Here is a 25,253-nt window from a genome sequence, read left to right on the forward strand (position 1 = left end):
CAGAGTCTTTAACCAAGAATGGACAGACTCTTGTGTTATATTCTTCCTACGGACAGTTCAAAACCAGTATGTCTCATATGTTCAGAGACTGGCAATTATTAAAAGCGGTAATGTGAAGCTCCACTATGAGACAAAGCATGACATCCCTCACACACTCTTTGTGACATAACGGCAATCATCTGGAACATGATGTTATGGTATGTTGTTATATATTGTATATTGTTTGTGACAAGTTAGCAATAAACACAAAGGGTCAAAGGGGTCATGATGTTGTGTGACACCAAGACTGTACATGGTGGTGAAAAAAAGTCTACTTATTTTGGTCGGTCAATCTTTTTTTCCTCTTTTACTTTTAAGTGCATTTCCAAAACACAAGCATTAGCAAAAAGTAGCATACCTGGCTTACTATGTTATTCTCTACAGCAGTAACCTAGTTTTCAAGTGGCATGTCATTAGTAAAATATATCGTTTTGAGGTGTTATAGATTACACTTACACAAAGCTAGGACAACCAAGGTGCTACTCTTTATTGGATTTGGGAAAGTTTACACTCAAATCACTTAAAAACAAAAAGTTGTGACAAAGTGGGTGAGAACACACCATTTGTCCCCATATTACACTGATCTATAAATCTAACCTGCTTGTCAATTGCAAACAAATTCATATAAACATTCATTCAAGTCAAACACGGACAGGTATTAAGTTAGTTCATCTTTATTGATTCAGTTGTGCATTTCATCAGTTGCATTGTTACTTCATCATTTAAGTTTAAGTTACTTTATGATGAGTTGAGTTTTATTCAGTTACGCTAAGTTAACTGTTTGTTTTTGTTTGTATATATGTTTGGTTACATGTGTAGCAGGGCCACTTTTGTAAAGAAAACACCTTTTGTTATCTGGACAAAGTATGTTGTGTCTGCCTCCTACCACTTCAAAAGCCACTCCGGTCCAGCCTCACCACACAAGTACAATTTTGGAACCCATCAGCTATCCGACGACGATAAGCGTGTGGGGGCAAGCGGCTATATTTCTGGGCTTTCTGGTGTAACCAGCATATATCCGGGTCCAAGAGTTCCTTTTTCGTGCTCTGCTCATCTGCTCATCTACAATCCAATTAGCAACTAATTGCAGCTAATGCAAGACTGGGGTTGGAGATGAGATCCGACATGTATGAGCAGATTCTTTCACAAGAAGTCGGTTAACAAGCTCATTATAAGCCAGTAAAAAGTTCAATCACATTCAGACAATAGCCGGAGGGTTCCCAGATTGCATTTCAAATGCAACCAAAGACTGCTCGAATGTGATTGGTCAACACTACACAAACTACAAACGCACTACAGGCGGCCCCAAAAATGCCTTGCGTCTCTTCAAAATGCGCAATGGCGGACTGCGAGACCGAAAGTTCTGGTATTCAGCCAGCAACAGAGCGTGTACACTTGTGAAAAAAATGGGAGCCCACATATATAATGTACTGTAGAAAAAAAATGTAATTACAAAATATTAAAACAAATGAATGGTAAAGTAATATTTCTATGATTCAAGTATTATTTGTAATTTGCCTTAAAACGATGGGAGAAAAGGTAATGGTTATCTACATTTGTGACAAATCATTTTCATAAAGCAGTTGCCAGGACCGGTAATGTCTGTTTGCTGGTATTGACATACTTTTACTGTGAATTTTGAGTGTCACCGTTATCATAAACTGCATATGTGCCATGCTAGAACAGAATGCACGACAGGCGTAATAAAGCTTAATATGAAGATACAACTGGCGCCAATTTTCTGAATCTAAAATCTAAATGTGCTCTCTGTTAAAAAATCTGTTGATGTCATTGATTCAGAATGTATTCATTAAATGTGAAGTTCTCCAAAGAAATTTAATAAAAAATCTTAAATTGAATCTGGGATTTTGGAAGCTTTAAAGGACGTTTTTACTACACACTCACATACGTCTGTCTCATCCCAGATTTTAAAACCTTCTCATTTGATTTCTAGAAATAGTTGTCCAATTAGGGAGCTGAGAAGCTGTTAAAAGGGGGCAGAGAGAAAGAAGGGGGTTTATGGTTAGAGGCGCAGAAGGAGAGGATGACAGAGAGGAGGAAGAAGAGGAAGACGGGTTAGGAGAGATACAGAACAGAAAGGAGGATAAAGGGTAAACAGGCATTTGGAAGATGGTTTAATTGCTCTCAAGAACAGTGGCTTATTCTCTCTCTCACTCACTCACTCACTCACTCACTCACACACACACACACACACACACACACACACACACAGTTTTGCTCCTAATGAGCACTTAGAGCACTGAACCACCACCAAGCTCTGTGAAAACTGGTCAGGATATGCTCACAGCTCATGGATATATGAACACACACACACACACAGACAGAGCATGTTGGAGGTTCGTTGTTTTATTCTATAATGGAGAGTTTCCAGTTTGGAGGGCCCAGCTAACCCACTGATTGCCAAACATGGCAAAGAGTGTGTGTGTGCGTGTGTGTGGGGAGGGGGGGGGTGCTTACACTGACACAGCCACAGTTGAGAATGCCACGCATAGTAAGTGATGAAATAAAACACATACCCATCAGTACAGCCGAACAAAATGACCTTTTATTGGCTATTGATGCTATTGTATAACACTACAACATAAATATGAACACCCCAAAATGCAAAACGACAAATTATTTGACCCCTCTACTGTTCCAGACACCAATGACATTCTTCATGCGGAACTCTTTCCTTAATTTACGTGACAGTAGGACCCTCAGGTGACATGGCATTGACAGAAGTTGTTTTTCCCTCCCTTGGCTTAAACAGGTCCCTTAATCCCGCTGCTGACGCTGTTAAAAATGATAGACTTTCCTTTATGGATTTGGGCGTTAATTATACTGCTGTACAATTCTCAGTTAGAAGCGTTTGCTGAATCTGACGTGGCGCACTAGTACAAGCCCACTGTACCAAAAAAAAGGAAAGCAAACTTAATGATAAGAATACGGAAGTGTTCTTGCTATGAGGTCCAATGCCTGCTATGTCTTAGTTCACTAGAATAGAAGTCCTATGAGAGGGGTTTCGCTAACATGCAGAACACAACTCATCAGTGATGGCAGAGCTGACCTGCGCCCTCTCAGAAAGGTGGATCCCAACTGCGTTAGGCCCACAAGCAGTGACCTTATTCGTCACAACAACTGGTTGTAGATCCATAGTGAAATGACTGTTCTACTGCCATATCTACAACATAGTCTCTCGCATTTACTTGGACACACATGGGTCCTCACGCTGGCTCTTTCTGTCTCTCCCTGAACCATACATAGAATCTCCAAAACCAGCCAAATCGTTTTTGACGTGTGTGACCTTACTTTCAACTGTCTGCCAGCATGTTTGAAAAATATATCGAAAGGTTAAGGTTGATTTAAACATCTCTAACTTCTCCTAAAATCTAAAAGCATGCCGGTCTTTTCCAGCCTTTCTTGCCAACTAACACAGCAAGCATGAAATGGACATGGACTTATTTTTGGAGTCCTCGTAAAATAGAATGTTCATCGGCACTCAATTCATCTCGGGATATGGTGGGCCGCGAAGGATACATCAGATGTCTCCTCCGAATCTGGGAGCAGAAGGCTGCATTCGTCAGCTGCATTTGAAGGAGTCTTCGAAAACATGCGAAATGGGACAGCCTAGTCGCAGCTGCTGTGACGCAACCGGTCTACAAATGCAGCCCTCCGAAGGATGCAGCCGCTGAATTGAGACACAGCTATTGACATGCGACCGGGGATCAAACTGCCGATCCTCTGATTGAAGGGCGACCCTGCCCTCCACTGAGCCCCTAACTGTCTCAGTCTGTAGCCATAGTCTTGGACTGTAGTCAGTCCGTAGCCGTGTGGTTTTGGTTTTCGGAACCCTAACCCTGTTGCCTAAATCTAACTTCCAGAGACGGCTGAAGTTTATTTTGAAAAGACACTATGTATGGATCGAAGCGCCGGCCCTGATACGTCCAAACACTGGGTACCTAGAGTGTCATAGTTTGATGCTAAGTGGCACAAACCAAGTGTCAGTTTTTAGTCAAGTTGACTGTGAGAATGTGTTTCTTAGGTTGACATGTATAGTGTCTGGCTTTCACATCGGAGATCAGATGTCGAATTAGTGTATCCACAATCGTTTCCTCCCCTCATCCATATATTTTAGTTGTTTCCAAACAATTACCACAATTTATTTGCCAAAACAACACTTTGTTCTCCTCATTTTACCCACACTCTAGTTGCCATTTACAAATATTGTAGAAAGCAAGAATTGTAAGAATTTTGGCATTGAAAGCGACAAAACTTCTGCATAGAATGTTCCAGTACTGACGTTCTGGCGTCTGGTTGAAGATGCTGATTCTCAGTGGTATTGGCAGTGACAGCACTCCTTACAAATATCATTTGTTACAATATAAAAAAAACATAAACTCTTGTCCACCAGATATCATCTGGCATCCCTGTACTACCCCCTCCTCGTCTGTTTGATTGGCACCCTGTGTATTCTATTTGTCATACGCTGGACTGCTGCCATGTACAGAACCGTACAGGTTACGTAGACTGTGAAGGGGTTTAGAGACCAGAGGAGCATTAATGTGTACCTCTATGTTACATCCATTCAGAGTTTATCAAGAACTCTGGAACATAAGATAAGAAAGAACTTTACTTAGCCAGAGGGAGAATGTTGATGGGAGCCGTTCCTAGATGTTTGGCTTTCATCGTAACCAAACCATAACCAAAGCCTTATCCTATCATCAAATATATGTATTTTTCATTCGGGAGTTGTTGCAATTTTGGAACTCTAAGGGCTTCAAAATGCTTTCACGTGTCGTTTTAGAGGGCAGGACAAACATATGTTGTCGTTTAATTGAGAGGACTTGTTGGATTCTTGGTGTGAGCTTATATGTGTTTTCTTGCAACCCACCTTCAGGGTTTTCTCTGTATTGTCGATGAAACTGATCAGTCCTTGCTATGAGTTTGGTTAGTGTGCCTTGTTGGCAATAGATTTAAAGTTTGAGTTGTTAGTATTCTTTCTTCGACTGGCTGCTGTTTTCTGTTATTGCACCTCTTGGAAACCACCCTTTGTCTCTGTGCAGTCTGTGTGCATGGGTTCTGGTATCAGAACACAAACACACACACACACACACACACACAAGAATATACACAGTCTCCTGATCAAAGCAGTGCCATATGTCCCAGCCCTGATGATGAATATGAGAACTGACAGATGATTAGACAGCTGATTAGCTCTACGCTGAACGCTGTGTGTTGCTCTGTGTGTGTGTGTGTGTGTGTGTGTATGTGTGTGAATGCGTAGGAAGGTGTGAGCACATCCATCTGTGTGTGCTCCGACTAGTCAACAGCTGACAGAGCAATTTCAGTCATTTCAGACAAATACTAATAAAAAACCCGCTCTCCATTGAACCACTGGCACGCAGCCGTCCGCGTGTCCGTGAAGTCAGATCCACTCGGCGTTTACAGACCTGAAAAAGGAAATATTTGCATGTTGTCATCAATCTCTCTGTCACAAAATGCAGAGATTACCACAACAATCCCACTAAAACAAGACACCGTGATATAGCAGAATTTGACTTGTGTTCCTTGTTGGGAGCGAACAGGTTGACGGTGTGATTGTATGGCAGATATCGCCTCTGCTCTGTTTGGACAGTTTCTGCGTCGCACTCACAGAAACCCGCCGCCATTGCTTCAGGATTCAGAGCTGCAGTCACTGAGAGAAAGTGCTTTTGTTTGTTTTCACCATTCATTTTACACCCAGTGACAAATGTGCTGTAGCCTACACAGTATCACTGGCAGCACATCACACGATTCACATGCTAATAGGGCCTACAATGTGTGTGTGGGTGTTAAGAAATAGAAAAAACATTTCTAACCTTGCAATCTTTTAACATGTTAAATGATTAGGTTATAGAATGCATTGCCAGTGTCTGTGTGTAGGCAGTCTCGCATGTACTAAATCCTCACATCGGTCTCACGTTGGTTTGGCCTGCATTGAGAAAGGTCATGGCAGCCAAGAGCGATGCTAAAAAAAATTAATCGGGATCTCCGTTGCTTTTTTCTTGGAGGAAAGATTAAACGATCAACACCACTCTCATGCTTGTGCACTGGTTGGGAGACAAATTCGCCAATAGCTTAGCATCACTGATGGCAGCTAGCCTGGCTCTGTTCAAAGTTCAAAATTACACCCACCAGCATCTCTAAAGCTCACTCAATGACCCGTTCTATCTTGTTTAAAGTCACACACAAACAGCAACGTTGACATGTGTGGTTTTAGGGGGGATCTACAATGCTGGGAGTAATTCTTGACGAGACAGTTTATCAGTCCGCCAAGCACTACAGCATCTAGTGCTATAGCAAGGGTTGCCAGACTGCCTTTAGACGTGAATCCAGGAAACACTACGTCTGACTGTTTGCCAAGGAAGAGCTCGTCACAGCTCGAAAACGACCCCAAAAACAACATCTCATTTGTTTTCATTTTGATTGTGTATGGATTTTATTTTATATCCAACTTTGAATAGAGCCAGGTTACTGTCGCTTCTAGTCTATATGCTAAGCTAGGCTAATTACTAACCAGCTCTACCTCTGTACTTAATACATAAATGACAATTGCATTTATATGTATGTCTTCTCATTAAACTCAAATTAACATAATTTCCAAAATGCTGAACTATTCCTTAATGCCTTTACGTGTAATTTATAGTTAATTATACAGTCGGTGCTCAATCCCAGGGAGTCAAATACAGACGCTTTTTCACGTCCTTCCACACACAAGTTACCCTTTTGGTAAGTTACCCTATCCGTGTCATTATTAGATGGTCAGAGAAATTGCATTGGGAGCGTGATGATGTAGTATAAAGACCAATAAAAGCCACACAGGGCAGGTGGGAATGGAAATAGATGGGTAATACAAATACAGGACTTTCAACCAGGAAACCGTTGAGACCAGTATTCGGTTCCCATTGTTGTTGAGTTATTTTGAAGATGTGTGTTTTCCTTACTTATGTTAAATTGTTCAAGTTTACACTTATTTTACATACTTAGTTTATGCCCAACCACAATCTTTTTCCTTAACCTAGTTGAGTGGTTTTATTGCCTAAACCTAAGCAAGTGTTTTTGTTTCAATTACCAATGTTAACCACATATTTACTGCGACCATAGTTGAGCATCATAGTTTGACGTGCTGGGCTACCCAGTACGCTAGAAAGCGGCCTAGTTTCTGTGACGAGTTGAGATGAGAACGTGTTGAATAACAGTGCAATCAATAGTGAAGGAAAACAGTAATAACAATGTACAGGAAACATACAGCAAAACGTCTACGTAGCATGAATTCATTTGAATTTGAATTGAACATTTACGTAGCTTCTCCGCATTGCATTACATGAAGGGTCAACCTTGTATTTCCTGTTTCCCTCAAAGTGAAAAAGTTTTCTACCATAAAGTCTAGTTGCATATGACATGGGTGGCTAGAAGTCTTCACACCATACCTGATGAATGACAAACAGCATTTGAAATGCCTGTACTTTCAGAGCCATGACTCTCTTTGCTGAGCAGCCTACTGAGTTTGTAGAGCTCAAAGAAGCCTTTTTGTGACCGAAAAGTCTGCTGGCCCCAATTGGACCATTTGGATTAACATTACTCCCCTTCCTCAATTTCCTCACTGTCAAAGTTACCCTTGAGCAAAGCACTTAGCCACCAAACCGTTAACAGCCAAACTGCTGCTCTGGAGGCAGCATTGGGAGACTTGAACTGTTCTGAAGCAGCTCGCCGGTGTGGATGTGTGGAGCTACACGACATGTGCTGCTGCAAAAGAACACAGTGTTCAGTCAGCTTCACCTGCAGCTACGGAGACACAATGTATTTTTTTCCATTTGAAATGGATGCGTATGGAATGTGGTTTGAGGCACGGGGATGCTAATGATCTGCAGTGTTTTGAATATAGTGACAGATTTAATATAGAAGACGAGGTTTGCCTCGTTTAGGAAGCTTTCTGCGAAACGTTCGCCTCTGATGAAAATCCGCTGCCTTTTACAATGTGGGAATTCAATGACAGCCGCTTCATCAGTCGGAATTCGCATTACTGCTTCGCGAAAGAGAATTTGCAGGATTGCTTTTAGAGAAACGAAAGCAAACGTCCCACTCTGACACCTCTTTAATGCGGTCTGTTTGCGGAAGCAGAAACGTTTATCATTTTAAAGACGGGGGCCAATCCTTATGATTGGCCCATGAGGGGATGATGCCGGAGTTCTTGCGATTGCTTGAGATATCATTGACTCACTCCAGGTCCACTTTATGGTTCGTACTGTACCTATTAAAAAGCTTTGAATCCCAGACAGTGACATTTAAGCCTGGTAGCTCCTAATTCCTACCACAACCAGTCTCTGTTATTATTCTGCACATTTTACACTCTTTTTTTTACCTATTTTCCTTTTTCTTTTTCGCTTAATGTTTCCTCACTATGCACACAAAAAAAGACCTCATGACCCATGTGAATAAACAGTTACACACACACACACACACACATTTTCCTATCACACTTACTCAGAAATAACGTGGACACCATGAGACAGCTACACATACATATACATTCATATATATTTTTTTTCTGTCTAAAGAATGAGAAATATGTTGTTTATTGGACTCGGCAGAACATATTACCATCAGCACTCTGTTACAAACTGTTTCTTCTCTCGGTTCCTGTAGAGTAATGATTTCCTATGAAATGAACGCTGTTCTGTCCTTAAGAGGACTTGTCATGTGCACGTTAACGCGCTCTTGCATCTGTCACTGTATTATTTAGTGTTTCTCAGTTGAAATACACACAGAGTGAATAAATATATGTTGTTTTAACGTCCATCTCACTCCGTGCTACTTGTATCGCATTTCACATCTCTCTTGTATATGTGCTTCTGCACATGGCATGGAGCACTGTATGATCTGGGCATGCACTAGTGGGCATGTCACACCCCGTGCATACACATCGTCTCTCTCCCATTCTCTCTCTCTCTCTCTCTCTCTCTCTCTGTCTCCAGCATGTTCTCTGGATGTTCCTGGCATGCACAGGCGGAGGCGTCACTTCTGATTTGCTTAAGTAGCGTGCACACATGTGCGGTTTTCTTTTTTTACGAACAAGTGTGCGTTTCTGTGCGAGGAGATTGAGGCATTTAGGGATCCTGGAGAACATCGTGTTGTTATTTTTTTCTAGCCCAGTTTGTGCTCCTGGCCAAAACATATGAGAACATCGGGACATATGTTGGGCTCCAACACAGCTGAGCAGATATTTATAGCTGCGTCTCCGTCTTAGGCATTGTATATCATACTTTAAAAAGGTAAAAAAGTGTATAGTCCTTTATACAGTATTGGTGTGTGTTTTGCATAATATACTGGATTTATGTAGGTCTTTCCAAGTCTTAACTCTTGTATGCTCCTGTATACTTAAAAACAATATACATAAATACATGTTGTACAATACAAAATAGTATCACAACAAACAATGCATTACATTATTATCAGAGTTAATGTGAGGAAGTTTTAACTGTGAAACAGTCTTAATTTGCCTCAATATGACCTACATAAGTAAACAAGACTGTCAAGGGGAATATTGGCTGTTTTTGTATTGATATTCTTGATACCTGTCATTGACCCCCAGGTTCTCCAGAATATCCTTCAGCTCAGACTCCAGCAGGGCCTCCGGCAGCGACCGGCCCACCACGGACAGACCCTGATCCGGCTTTGCTGCGGGAGGTGGAGCGCTCTGTGCCTGATGGCAGCTTCTCCTCCAGCCAGGAGCAGAGCTCCGCCCCGCTGCTCCGCCGGTCCTCACTGGGGAGCCACCACCGACACCATGCTGCTGGACACCCAGCCCTTATTGCTGGCCCTTGCTGGAGGCACGGGAGAACCAGAACCAGGACTGACTGGAGCAGGCTGTCAGACCCTGCTGCAGTAAGATCAGAGGTTTTCTAATTGGACTCAACACAATATGAAAGTTCCTTGTCGTAGCTTTAAATTACATTGTAGTTAGAAAGATAAAGTCAATGAAAATGCAATTCTTCAGGCTGCCCTATACTTGGGAGTGTCTTCAAAAAGTTTATTGAAAAAAACTCTCAACACACACTTTCTGCCCAGCTAGTGGCATGGATCTTGGGATTGCAATATTATTGAGACGGCCCACCACTTTGGCCCAGACTGAAAAATCAATAGCTACTATTAGATGGATTGATTCACACATTCATGGTTCCCAGAGGATGAATCCTATCAAATGCTGTAGCGCTGCCAACTCCAGTGTGTCTCCTGCCTGCACACAGAACATGCTCACGATTACAATACATGTACATTAGTTTCTCACATAACATAGAGGTTCGAAGGTGACCTCTTACTGGGGATAGCTATTGACTCTGTTTCATAATCTATACTTGATCAGTATATGAATACCGAGGGTCTGGACATGCATGCTAATGCGTTAAGGTCAACCGTGCTGCATTTATCTTACAAACCAAAGCACATCTCTATTGATGTTCTTTATCTCCCTGCAGAGAGGCAACAAAGTCTGTGTGGAATGTATGTAAACCAGGTATCCTCATACTTTTCTTTGGAAAAGTTACTCCTCATTTGTTGTGTTTTCCTACAAATACCAGCGACATCTGTCAATTACACATCGTAACTTTCATAGTCTTTTCTAAATAAACTTTCGTATTCATAGTAAACAAAACAGCAACAAAACTGCTGGGTTGGGTTTAGGAAAAGATCTTTTAGCAGTAGAATCAATCGAACCTACCAACCTAGCAGTAAGCTGACTAAAGGTGACTGAAGGACTTTAGTCATTGAGAGAGTGACGTACAAAGGACCCGAAAATGTGAAATACTCGCCTGCATGCGGCTCCTAAACAGTTTAGCGTAGATGCTACAATATCATCAGTTATATCACAACTGGTATTTCTTCACTGAAAGAAGTGGAAAGAAACGCACTGAAGGCTTTTCTCAACGGAGAACTGATTCCACGGTCAACTGTTTCCAATGACGGCTCTTCGGGTGGTTCTGTGTAACAAACCATTTGGTGGGTCAGCTTAATTCATACCGGCAGCCTTGCAAATTTGTGACGGTTGCGAAAGTTGTTCAATAAAACGTCTGGATGGATTGGCGCAGGCAGAGGACCAACGATGGGATCCTACTGACCCAGGCAGTCTGTCTGAGGTCAATTTGAGTTCCCTCTGGAAACAGTTACGCTGTATGTGTCCAACACGTTCTCACCCCAACCACTTGTTGTCTTCACTACCTGGACCTGCGAGTTTCCCCTGCATCGCCTCGACTGGCTTCACCTGCTCCTGATTACTCTTCCTCCCTTGTGTGTTTAGTCTGTGTGCTCCCCATTATCTGTGCCAGTCCGTCCGTACTCCTCGCGTTTAGCTTACCAGCATTTCTGTGCTCTTTTCCAGTGTCTAGTCTCTAGTGTTTGACCTGTTTTGGGATTTTTGGGACTTTTTCCTTCAGCCATTGATCTTGTACTTCTGCCTATCCTGACTCATCACCTGTGCGCCGGATTTTGCTTCAATAAAGTGTTGTACCTACTGCTGACCTGCCTCCTGAATCTGCTTTTGAGTCCTTTGCCTTGTTGGTTCAGTACTGATAGTCAGGACCCTTGGCATCACGTTCTATCGTGGCAATTTGTCCGTATCATTCTGTCCGCTCAGCCTACATACCACCAGGCATTGGACAGGGCAACACTGGCCTGTGAACAAGTAGAAAAGGTGAACCAAAAGACACAAATTACGAGTTCATTGAGCGGCTGGCAGGTTCCTAGACTACTACTTTGCTGCCGCTTCTGCCGAGACGACCGAGAGGTGTAGCTGCACCGTGGAGACTGAAAGAGGAGGTGAGAGCGCCTGCTGGTTACAACCCACTGTTACACCTCTCAAGAACAGGAGGAATCACATAATGTCACTTAAAACACATACATCAGCATGACAGACAATACAACATAAAACCTGGCTGGTGTAAAGTGTAGCATCTACAAAATAGCCATATATACTAAGGCAGACTGACGTAGTTTGTAGATGGAGATGGTCCAGAAGACCACGGTTTATTTTTGAAGCGACGACATGCGTGTAATGAGCGTATATTGACACGCCATCACTGAGACGTGCAAAACTGGTGCTAGGGGTCGGTAGAGCGTCACATTTTGGAGCTTAATGCCGCTGACCAAGCTGCATTTGCTTGATGCCTCGGTGTGAGAATGTGTTGCTCTTGCACAGGACCATCTGTCAAATGCTCCCTGGCTTTTCTTCTTGGATTTGCAGTGGTGGACATTTCTTCATGCTGTCAAAAGAGTTCTGCTCAGTCACCTGTAGTTTTTTTTAAACTGTATAGCTGGTGGATCTCTGAGTCATTTCCTCACTTTAGTCTCTTTGAAAGTCTGTCAGGTCAAACAACAATTCAGCCGGCCCATTGCTTTCTGGAGGGACACCAAACTGCTAATGTGACTGGCTCTCCCCCAAAGGCACTGAAGGGCAGATGGCCAATCACTGACATTTTTTAGGTTATATGGATCCACCCACGTTCAGCTACTTGCACTTAGATTGCATGCACACATGGACACGGGCAAACACGAGCAGTAGCTCCCTCTCCGTTACTAGTGTCACACACACACACACATGCACACACACTTGGCCGGCTCCCTGAGATCTATTTAACACATTCTAAATGGGCCAGACTTGGCAAAGTTTAAGAGAGAACAGATAGAGACCGGAGGAAAGGAGCCTTAGCCAAAGTGACCCCCCGGATGCACAGAACATCTGGGGTACAGCTAACTGATTAGCCACACTAACAGTGCTAATGACCATGACCATTAGGAAGTGATCAGTGTGTGATCTCAGTAGAACGCTGAACGTCTATGAGCATGCAGGAGAGAGTGACTGACTTGAGACATGATGTCGTCCAAACACCAGCAACCATTTTACCGTTATCACTTAATTCTAAAGCTACTGTCACTATAGTTGTGATTATCATTGTTTTATGGTACATTTGGTGACATTTGAAGGTGCTTATCATCGAGGTGCGAAATAGGATTTGCAAGAAAGGGCACCACGTTGTGCTTGTATTGGCTACATCCCCAGAGAAAACCTTTTGCCATCCAAAAGGAAAAGGAACCATTATATTGCACTCTTTAGCTACCGTAGCTATTAGTGACTCTTGTCAATGCCAAAAGACATCTCTCTCACACTCTGTGTGTGAGTGAGCCCAGCTGCCTAAACCTGTTAGTTAACATTAAGTGGCCCAGAACAGCTGCAGGCGGCAGGACATGACTGAGGCCCTGTTTACTCTTTTCATTTCAAGTGTCGTATCTTTTATCTGGATACAGGACTCTTTCATTCACATACTGTCAATGCATCTGTCACTGCACCTGAAGCAGTTTGTTTACAAGGCTAACAGTTTAGCTAGCATTAGCTAGATGACAACAAACCATAAACGCAAACACATGTATGAATCATATTGATGAATTGCTGATTTAATCTCTCTATTAGTAGTAGTGTGCAGGAATCTAGTTTCTTTGAAAATATTGAGGTAATTTGTAACCACAAGAATGACGAATACTTGTTTTGAATTTACTTAATTTAGTGCATTAAATAGTTAGCAAACTTTTGACATGTTGCAAAAAAATAAATGCAATTGAGGCACATTTCCGTCTTCCGGTTTGGAGCTAATAAACTCTGCTTCCGTGTCGTTTGTTCAGGAGTTGGCGCTATAAGCTGTATGGCTGTAATCCGCCAGTAAACAGAGTAGAAGAAGTAGACGTTGTGGAGAGAGGTCTTCAGGAATTTGTTTCCATTGGGGAAGTTTTAAATATTCTTCCATGTCATCTTCTATTGGCCATGTTGCATGCTGTCCCGAGACAAAGACAAGCCAAGAGTAATGTGAGTTAAATGTTGGCTATGTCAGAATTTTCGGCAAAGGCGTTTCCATATCCCATTTATCAGATCAGCTCTTTTGGAATTGAGGCTGTTTCATTGAGTTTTGCCGTTTCCTTTCAGGTTTTCTAATGCGAAGCTGGATTAAAAATACTTTTTAAAATCAGCTTTGAAATGGTTTTTATGAGCAATGAACTGCATTCCACACATGAAGTTCGAGCGCAAATTCAGTCAGGAAGACTATACTCTTTTATGGCTAAACCCGTGGTTTATTTCTCATAATTTCCTTGCGGTCAATCATGATATCAGCTGTTTAGGTCAGCTGGTCTCCTTTATCCAATAGCACAACGAAACAATTACATTAGCCTATCATCTTGCTGCTGTCTCGATTGTCTCTCTACCGTTGGTACATTCATGCTGCTGTTACGCACCCCTCCACCTCCCCATCTCCACCCAATCTTTACAGATTCATCAGCTTCATCAACTCTCATTATATCAGCCTCATCAGCCACCACCACCACCGGTGTCTGGACTCCACAGGGGGGTTTATCTTGCTGCTGCTCAGGGCATTCCAAATTATTACAAATCTCCCTGTAGAGTGCAAGCGCCAAAGACTCTGTCAAGACTTTATCATCGCATATCATCTGTTAATAATAAACAATTATCTTTTCTTCATCTGACTTGTCTCCCCTGATTGAAATTCCTTAGAACTCAAGTATACACACCTTAAAAGAGTAGATCCACATTTTTGAGTGACGAAATTATAGGCCTATCTACAGTCACTTTATTATACTATCAATTGATTCTGCTCCAAATCTATGGTGTTCTTTCCAAAGAAAACCCACACTCTTGGAGTACAAGTCATCTCTTGATGAGGGGAAATCATTTGTTCACACTGACCACCAAGGATAGTAAGAAAGGATAGTAAAAAAAAAAGAATGAAGAGTATGCAACTAACCAAGTTGGGTAACAAGTAAAACACAAGCTATTAGAGCACTTGTGTAGATTGATTAAACTTGTGTTGTGAGATGGAGAACTGAAAGACGTGGCTGGAAACACATTTGGTGTAGACGGGGTGAAAAATATAGAGAAGCTGGTGCAATGTTCTGTCAGAGCTGTGAGGATGGTCGGAGTGTAAGTGGCCTTACATAGCCAGAGGGTCGGGCTGCACCCATTATCATATTCATATATTAATCTCAAAAGAGAAGCCAATGCGGAAGCGTCTTGAACTTGTATTCTTTTTACTGGCCACCAGTAGATTATATAAGAAAATGACTCTACTTCTCTCTTGATTTATTACCTCAGTAAACATTGTAAACATGAGTTTATACTCTCAGTCGCTAGTTTCAAGTCTTCTTCAATACAACATGATTTTAGTAAATTATGGTCCCTTTAGACTCAAAGCGAGCATTAAGCAGGGTGTGCTTCAGAGCGGGTTAACTGTGATTGACAGGTCGCTACCAGAGCCTGATACGGCGTCTTCAAGTCACTCCTCCACAATCCAAATTTGCTCACGTCTGTTCACTGATTGCAAAAAGCCAAGATGGCGAAGGCCGTAATACAAGATGGCGAAGGCCAAAACCCTAAACTCGAGGCTTCAAGACGCCACTCGAGGCTTCAAGACGCCAGGCAGACTTATGCCCACAGTGAATATATGGTGAGTCAGTCTAGTCATGGGGTTAACTGGGATGGAGGTAATTATGCATGTAGTGAATGTTCCAAGCTTAACAAGGTATAAATATGCTCTTCAAATGTAGGCAAACACATTAGATATTAGTTTAATAGGATGGGATTCTCTTGGTGCAATTTTGTTACATTGTGTCCATCCTGACACAGAATGCCCCAAAACTAGATTTGTGGAGATTTCACACTCTAGCACCTACTCATCTCACAAAGGTTTGCCCTGTGAAGCAACATTAGAAACTTGAAGTCTTTAAAAGCAGAGAATTTAGCAAAACTCCTCACAAATCACCCTCCGACGGGCGAACTGTTGAACCCCACCTTACAAATATTCACTGCTGCGGTGAATTTTAGCAGGCCTTTACGTCTTTCAATTTAACTTGCCGAAGACCTGCAGACGCCCCGTAATAGATACAAGTTGAGAAGTTGAGAACAGCATCATATTGGATAACATAACAGACAGTCGACCTTCCGCCTACGCGAGGAAACACCGGAGAGAGAAAAGCAGGGGCGCTCTGGAGACGGATAGGCTAAGGTGGCAGAGGTGGCAGAGGTGGCAACATAAGCAACATAAGGGTTCGGAGCATGAGATTGGCGATATTCTCACTCTGTTTTGAATACCAAAGAAGGGGTCAGAGCCCATTTTGAGTCCCGACATGTCGCCTCTGCAGATATGAAGAGAGAGAGAGAGAGAGAGAGAGAGACAGAGACAGAGAATAAAACCAAGCAAATTAAAGATATGGCGGACAGAGAGAAATCCAGAGCGCACAGCAGGAGAGAGCTGGACACAGGCCACGGACTGAGAGACTGATAATAGAGAGGGGGACGGAGTGATGAGAGAGGATATATAGGCAGCGTACACTGACAGAGAGGTAGGAAGGGCAAGCACAATGTGTGCGGCACAAAAGGTTGCATAGGGACAGATGGCTTCAGGGAGGAGGCGGTCTTTGCAAACTTTCCAACTGGTTCTTCCCCTGCAGAAGACGTGCTACGCAACATTGGTTTGTCCTCTCACTGTTTTACATCAGCGGGCCAGGGACAAAGAGGGAATGTGTCAGTTACCAGTCCGGAGTCAATCCCTTTGTTACTTGGATTTATGTCAGTCAGTCTTACAGCTGGTAAGCCAGCAGGTAATTCTGATCGGTGAGTGAACTGTCATATTAAAAACAGCTTTCTTTACTTTTTGGGATTATGATATTTCCGAAACTAACTTTAGACCCAAAGTTTTAAAGTTTTAGACATTTGGCCTGCTTGAGAGTAAAGGTTGGACATTATAACATTATAGCCTAAAGCTAATTAGCTTGAGGCACCGTTCCCTCTGTGAAAACCAATGCCTGCATAATGGTTTGGGGGCTTATCGTGTCGACACTTTCTCTTTTAGTTTCGCATTGTTCTGTGGACAATGATGTGAGACAGAACATCTGTTTGTTAACTCGGCTGAGCGGTCGTTCATTAGGCTCCATAAGGCCCTTTTCCACTACAGGAAGTTAACAAACTGTACATTGTAGAAATCTTCACAAATTCTGCTTTTGTTTCCACTCGCCACCTGCTTTGGGTGCGAGCTCCAGAACCTTCATTTCGACATTGCTCAGGAGGTGAAGTGGTACCAAATCCAAGTTTGAGGTACACTCAAAGGAATGGAATGCAACAGCTGTAGAAAACAAAACTTGGAATGATTGTTCTTTTTCCAGTTTCTTTTTTTTTTACCTGCACCACTTCAGGCTGGTTGTTTTTTGCCAGAGCTGCTGTACCAATGGGGCAGCATGTACGGGTTGGGAATTGAGTGATGTGTTGTTGGTGATCCCGTGTAGCGTAAATGAGCTTCTAAATCATGTGATAATGTGATGTTGGATCATAGACTTGCCAATACCAGATCCAGCATTTTAGGCCGTATCCGAAGGCATTTCCAATAACAACTTCACAAAAAAGAGAGCTGGAGAGCCGGAGAGCTTGTCCGCGGGCTGGGAGCTGGTCTGGTGGACTCTCGGCTCCATTCCGTCCAACTCTGACCACAGGTTTGGCCCCTTGAAATAATTGATGATGCTGACATTTACAGGTCATTACGTGCCTGTTATTCCATTGTTGTCTGTCCCAAATGAGGATGCCCCACTTTCGCCATATCATTTACATATCTCCAAACGTTCTGGTTTATAAAACTTTACATAGTCTACGTGTCCCAGAAGTGAGACCTGTGAGAGTCTCATCTTATCACTTCCTCCTTTAGTCGATCATCACATTGCTAGTGTAGAGACAAACAGAAGAAACTACTGCTATTTTAATTTTTTAATCCAAATATTTGACTTTGAGACTCACTGAGCTAAGATCGAATGAACCTGAACTACCTGTTCTTCTTCAGATGCAGTGATGGAACAAAAGGCGCTTTTTAATCCTGATTTTGTTCATGGGTATAGTGTGGCTCCTTAGTTCGGTTTAGTTGAGAAGGGTCACCAGCTCGCAGTCAGTCAAACATCTCCATTAACATTCAGGAAAGCAGGCAGCCAGATACGCAGTTGGTCACTCAGTGAGCCTGTCAGTTTGTAATCAGCCTCTTCCTGATGCTGATGGGATTAAAGCATCCAGAGTTCAGTCTTATCTTTGCCATCAGCAGCCTCTCCTCTGGGTCCAGTCCTGTGCCGTCACCACGCTGACCCCCCTCCTCTGCCGCTAAACTCACTTTATCTCATCTCTCCGCGTTGACATCGGCAGGCTGTCCTCTCCTCCCTGTTTCTTCCCCGGACTACATTTCAAAAACCCTCTTCAGCGCTGCGCTGAAACCCATTACTGCACTGTCAACACACACCGGCATGCAGATACAGCCACGCACAGAACAGACAGATAAACATACACACTCGGAATGCATAGACACACACTTACACACACACGACCATGCATAAATGTAGTGATACCAAATATAAAAGGAGATAAGATAAACTTGGTATCAAACAATCGTTGATAAACTTTGAATGGATATGTGGGTCTTGCCGCCATACTTTTCACCTTCAGTCTCTCTGTCTCTATGTCCTTGTCATCACACAGCCGGTAAATGTTGTGTAAGAGTGTGTGTGTGTGTGTGTGTGTGTGTGTCCAGATAGGAGGTTATTCCGAGATGCCAGACTAGCAAAAGATAGTGATCTCAGTCAATCTAATGGAGCTGAAGGGTCAGAGACACACACACACACACACACACACACTTTTTCCAAACTTTAATCCGTTTAGGGAGCATGCTCGGTATTTGAGGGACAGAGGAGCACAATAGGATAGGATTTAGGGAATATCCTTATCGCATTGTGCGTGCGCGTGTGTCCTTGTGTCTTAACAGTAACCCCGTCTCTGTTCTGACTCGCCCGCCCTGCAGGGTTGATTTCATCAAACCCGATGGCCCTCATAGATCAACAGATCTTACTCTTGTCCCACTGCTGTATGAGTTGTTTTCACAGGGATTCCATGGATTTATCTACTATAAGATGCACAATACCTCTTCTTTGGTGAAGGACCAGTCGGGCAAAAGATTATTTTAAAGCTTTTTATTCTTCTTTAGGAGAGAAGCTTAAAGTAATAACCTGGAGCTTCTTCTGCTTCTCGCTATTGCTGATTGATACCATACAATAGTGATTTAACTTTTATCCACTTCGTAAAGCTGTGTTTGCTGTCTTAGCCACACATGAGACGGTTCATCTTCTCTAGAAAATCCTCTGCTGAACAGAAAGTGATTTATTCTGCCTTTACAGGAGCAAAAACATTGGCTTGTTTGTAAGAAATAAAATACAGCAGAAACAAATATAAGGAGCTTGACTGCAGTGCGTGAGTGCTTTATTATCACAGTATGTCAGTTCTGCGTTTCCACTAGCAAAAGCCCTAAAGCAGTGACCATGTATGCTATCACAGGTGCCACCGTAATTAAGAGAAACAGATGAATCTTGGTTGCTGACTAAAGAAAATTGGCTGATGGTTGGCCGCACAATGTAGAGGGTGGCAGTGGACTGAATAAAAGGAGGAATCTGTAGACCAAGCTAGAATGAGGTTACAGGCCGGAATTTAGCAGGTACTCTTGGATAGACATCTGGAACATATAAGAAGAGTAAATGCCGGTCTCCTGTGGCTGAGTAGATCTAGGCTGACTCGAGATATACTCCAGTATAGTGGAGGGTGCTGCTGTTTGAAGTTGGAATTAAGAGTCAGATTCAAGACATCATTTTACAGAGCCGATCTCTCTCAACTGGACCCAGGCTCTTCAGGTCAACTATATGCTGGAGGCCTCTCCCATGGCAGCAGAAAACCCAGAAGCACAGAGGTGGAGGGGGATTTGGGTAGGGGTCAACAGGTGTGATCTTAGAGACAACAAAGATCGGATGAATATACATGGTGCAAGGTAGGTGGAGATCATTTGCAGAGGGGCTGAAAGCCCTGGTGCAGGAGACATGGGCCAATTACATGAGTCAACTTGGAGACTTGAAGGCTAGACAACCAAACGTTCTGTCCTGCACTGCAGTGTCATGCCATAGTACACAAAATGGTAGAAACCAGACCATAGGCTGGCAAAGGAATCAATATTGAGAAGTCTGAAAAAAGGCTTTCAGAACTGAGGACCATGATCAATGTCAGTTAATTCAGCAATGATGGAGGGAAGGCTAAGTAAGGAGCTTGGGCACGCGGGAAAGAATTGAGAGTCTCGAAGAATTTATCCACAAAAGTCAGGATGGTGGAAGAGCCATTTGATAAAGAAAGCCCAGTGACAGAATCAAGAGAGACATGGGATCAGGGCCAATGTGGTGCAAGGAGACATTGCACTCGACTAGAAGGATCTTGACGAGGGGATTTGAAGGTGAGTTGAGCAAACCAGGATAAAAGACTGGAAGAGGGCAGGAAGAGCAAAAAGTGATGAATGTCGGTGTTGGACTGGCGGTGGGACAATATATTCAATGTCTCAAGTTTCAACAGTTTCAACAGTGACCAGCCGAGGAATAAGAGAGATATCAGGTTATTGAATCTCTGTGGTTAGCCTGAACTAGGGGAGAATGGTGGTATTGGGAGAATAGTAAATGGACTGTACTTGTATTGAGTTGTCTTTCCGACCACTCAAAGCGCTTTCACACTACTTCATCATTTACCCATTCACACACTGATGGAAGGGGCTACCATGCCACCTGCCCATCAGACTGTCACATTCACACACCGTAAGCAATTTTGGGGTTAAGTGTCTTGCTCACATCGACATGTGACACATCGACATGTGACCAGCGGAGCCGGGGATCGAACTGCCGATCTTCTTATTGAAGGACAACCCTGCTCTCCACTTAGCCACAGTTGCCCCGAAGAAGATGACTAATTTAAGGAAGAATGCCCAGATGGAAAAAGTATATTTGGTTTCCTCTAGCCAGTTAAAGCTTCTGCCTGTATGGGAAAGGATGTAGCTTCTGGTTAATTGGAGAACACTGTAAAAGCACTGCTCCCACCACAACATTACAGGCATCTAACGCCACAAAAAACTGGCACGATGGGTCAAGGTGGATTTGGATTGGGGAACAAGTGAAATGGTCACTGCACCTTGAAGGTCTTGGCTGTCTCAATGGTCCAAAGAAGTAAGATGAGCTGGAGGTATGTGTGTTGAGTGGGGCTGAACAGTGCCATTGCTGTTTTTAAATGGTAATAGAAATTCATGACATCATGAAGCTGCTTACTATATTGGAGTCAGGTTATGGCAAAGACTGTAAAAGCCAGAGGTACTGTGAAAACCTAACAGACTAGTAGCAATAGCAGAACTTGTCACTCAGGACTCTCTGGACACTCAGCCTTAAATACACCAGAGCAATTGGAAGCAGCTAGGAGTAATAAGGTTGATGCAGGACAGCTGAGGCTGTGGTAATCCAGAAAGAGCTATTATGTGGTGCAAAGCGCCAAGTCATGACAATGGGGAAAAGTTGGTGCCATGATTCACTGAAACAAATCTGATATACTTGGACTCAATAAACTTGTACTATGTGACTCATCACTAAACTAAATGACTTGTTAAGATATATTGTTTTTGTACGGTGTGCAGTGTGCTCTCACATTTTTCTGTGCCCTTGTTAACTGATCCATGGAGCAATCAGTGTGCAGCCATTGAGATGATGCTGCCATTAGGTCTGTGTCAAAGTGCTCTGAGTTTGAAGTTCAGTTCTTTCTTTTGATTGTCACAGCTCAGTCATCTGCACCAGAGCTTTTTAAAGACACCACAAGGACCCGCTGGTAGGTCACAGGAAGGTTAAACTGGGTCATGGAAATATTCTGGAGAAGATGAATGGATAGGTAGATAGATGCTACAGCAGCTGAGAGTATTGAAGATAAAGACAAAAAAAAGAAAAAATAAGGACCAAGGGAGCAACAAAGGAGTGTGATATGTGTGTCCTGTGTGAAAGTATTCATGGCAAAAAACTGTTAGAAAAAAATAAATATATATACGTATACTAAAAATGCTCCCAGTGTGTAAACCCCTTTTACTTATGTCACATACATAACTTAACATACTGTAGGTAACTTAAGTTACATAACAAACTTACATAATTTTACCCAAACAACTACCTTTTATTAAACTTAATCAAGTAGTTTTTGTTTCAATACACAATGTCGAGCATTTCTTTGAACTGCGACTTTACTCCATGAGAAAATAACATTTTAAACATAACTGAGAATGCAGTGTGGTTGTATGGGAACGTCATTCGTAGGAGCCAGGTTTGACTGACACAGAGCGGACAGCAGAGCTGCTGTTTGACAGGAAGGTCCTGAAGAGGATGTGAGGATGTTTTCCCTGATGCACTAAAGTTTGTGCATTGTCCTCTTCAGAGATGGGCAGTATTTCTATTACTTGTATTTGAAATATGTATTTCAATTACTTTTGAGTATTTTGTAATTTGTATTTGATAGGGCCGATTAAAAATCTAACGTAATTTGTAACAAAATACTTTAGAGTGGAGTAATTTTTTATTTAAAATACTCAAAATACTTTCTCCACGAATCAAAAAACAGTTCACGAGTTCAGTCTTCAGATCTTCAAGTTCAACGGATTGTCTGTCAAGTTAAATATTGTATCTGAGTGTGACAGATGTCAACTAGCTTGATGTATAATTTATGTCTGGGTCTGGCTACGTATATACATGGTGATGGTTATAATATCAAACTAGCGATGCTAATGCTAATGACGCTAGCATGCTGTCTAGGCTAGTGCATAACCAGTGTTTAGCAAGTTAGCTTATCAGTCGAGTAGCTAGCTATAGGAAGAGGGAGATTGGGAGCTTGTATGTCATATGTGATGAATATTTTCTTGTTGATACAAAGCCAAAGTGTATGGGCTGTTAAGTCCCATTAATAAAAATATATATATACATAATCAATCAAGTTGTTGTCTTTCAATAGCTTTGCTTAGTTACACTGACATTCTGTGACTGTTCTTCCTTTTTGTGGGGTTCACCAGAGCTTTGTGTACATTATATAAACCTGAATGCTCTGCTATACCACATTGTGAGAAAACGGAAAATCCAGAAAAAAGTATTTCCTATATTTTAAATACAAAATACATGTATTTTGTTACATTTTCTGGCACCAGTATTTTGTATTTTGTATTTTGTTGTAATACATTTATTTGGGAGTATTTTGTGTTTTGTATCAAAATACATTTTGATGTATTTTTGCCAATCTCTGGTCCTCTTCTCCACCAGCATCTCTAACGGCACCGTGGTGCCGGACTTCAAATATGACTCTGCAAACTGCCACCTGCAAAAGTCCAGTCCAAAAAACTGGACTGGACTGACCACACACATGTACTTTACAAAAAGGGTCACAGCAGACCCTATCTGCTGAGGACACTCAGGTCTTTTGAAGTGCAGAGCACTCCTGAGGACCTTCTTCGACTCTGTGGTGGCATCAGCCACTTTTTATGCAGTGGCCTGCTGGGGCGGCAGCATCTCCACAGCTGACAAACTTATCAAGAAGGCCAGCAGTGTGCTGGGGTGCCCACTGGATACGGTGGAGGTGGTGGGAGTTATAATACTTGTTTTGACACGTTGTTTTCTTACTATGTCTTTTGTTTGCACTATCCACTATGCTGCTGTAATCCTGTAAATGTCCCCACTGCGGGACTAATAAAGGATGATCTTATTTTATCTAATGGTGGTTGTGGTTCCCATAAGAGAGTCTGTTTTTGGTTGCAGACTCCAGATGCCACTGACCCAGCAGCCCATTGCAGCAATGGAAATGGTACTGCAACAATAGAGTGGTAAAAGATCTGTAACATCTCGCTGCACACAGTGGAGTTCCACTCATCCAGAGAATCCACTCATCCATCAAAATCTCAATGTCATCTTCTTTTCAAGTATGTTCTTTAAGTGAGTTATCCTCTCATCTTGCATCGTGTGATCTGTTGGCTCTTGACTCTTTCTAAGTGTCACAGCACACGGGCTCGCACGCACATTTGTTGCCATATTTAGATATATTTCTGCTCGGGTCTGCATTAGCGCTCCTAACCCTCTAGTGTCGGGAAGTCGATGATTCGGAGATAGTCCTATACAAATGAATGTATGTTTTGGATGAAAACTGGAGTGAGGTGTTTTTAGTATTTGGACTTACGCCTGCAGTCAAGCTGACTTATTGCTGTGATCAATCCGTCAAGCTTATTTTCTGATCTTTGGCAGGTTTTTATGAGATGCCATGAAGTCTCCCCTGCTAGGGAAATAGACTCATATTTTATAGTGCTAAATTAAAAATATCCTGAAGAACAAACTTGCTAGCTTTAACGAATAAGTGCATGCTGACGAATCCACTCATCCCTATTAAAACGCAATGCCATCTTCTTTTCAGGTATTTCTTCAGCAGAGATGCTCGAGTCATCGTCTCACCTTGCATCACGTGATCTGTTGGCTCTTGACTCTTTCTAAGTGTCACAATAAATCAACCGCACACGGGCTTGCGCACATATTTGCAGCCACATTTAGATTTATTTCTGCTCATGTCTGCATTAGCTCTCCTAACCCTCTAATGTAGGAAAGTTGATGATTCGGAGATAGTTCCCCCCCCCCCCCCCTCCGCACCACTTACAGCTAAAAGCACCGCTAAAAAAAAATCTGTATACTCTGGAACTGTTTTTAACTTGCAACATCATCCACAACCTACCTTGCTAGCTGGATGATCATCTGGTATCTTAACTGGATACAAATGTTTGGACATCCCATAGATACAATTTTAAATGTTTTGCATAATAAAAATTGCAACTTTTTTTTTAATTGGAGTGAGGTGGTTTTCATTTATAACTGACTCATTGATGTGAGACGCCACACAGACGCCATGAAGTCTCCCATGCAGGTGTAATAGACTAATACAAAAAGACTTACCTTATAGTGCATAATTAAAAACATCCTAAAGAACAAACTTGCTAGCTCTAAATGTTGGGTTAAACAGTTTGCTACAGTTCGTCACTTTTTGCAGTGTGTGAACCTTGTTCTACTGAATAGTCAAGTACAGAAATCCACTTACCCATCAACTGGAGTTTTAATACGTAGTCAGCATCTTCAGGTACACCTCTTTCTCTTACACACACACACACACACACACACACACACACACACACACGCACACACACTCACACACACACACTCACTCCCCGTCTCTCGCTTTTTCTTTC

Source organism: Pholis gunnellus (genome assembly GCF_910591455.1).
Source record: "Pholis gunnellus genome assembly, chromosome: 10".
NCBI classification, from domain to species: domain Eukaryota; kingdom Metazoa; phylum Chordata; class Actinopteri; order Perciformes; family Pholidae; genus Pholis; species Pholis gunnellus.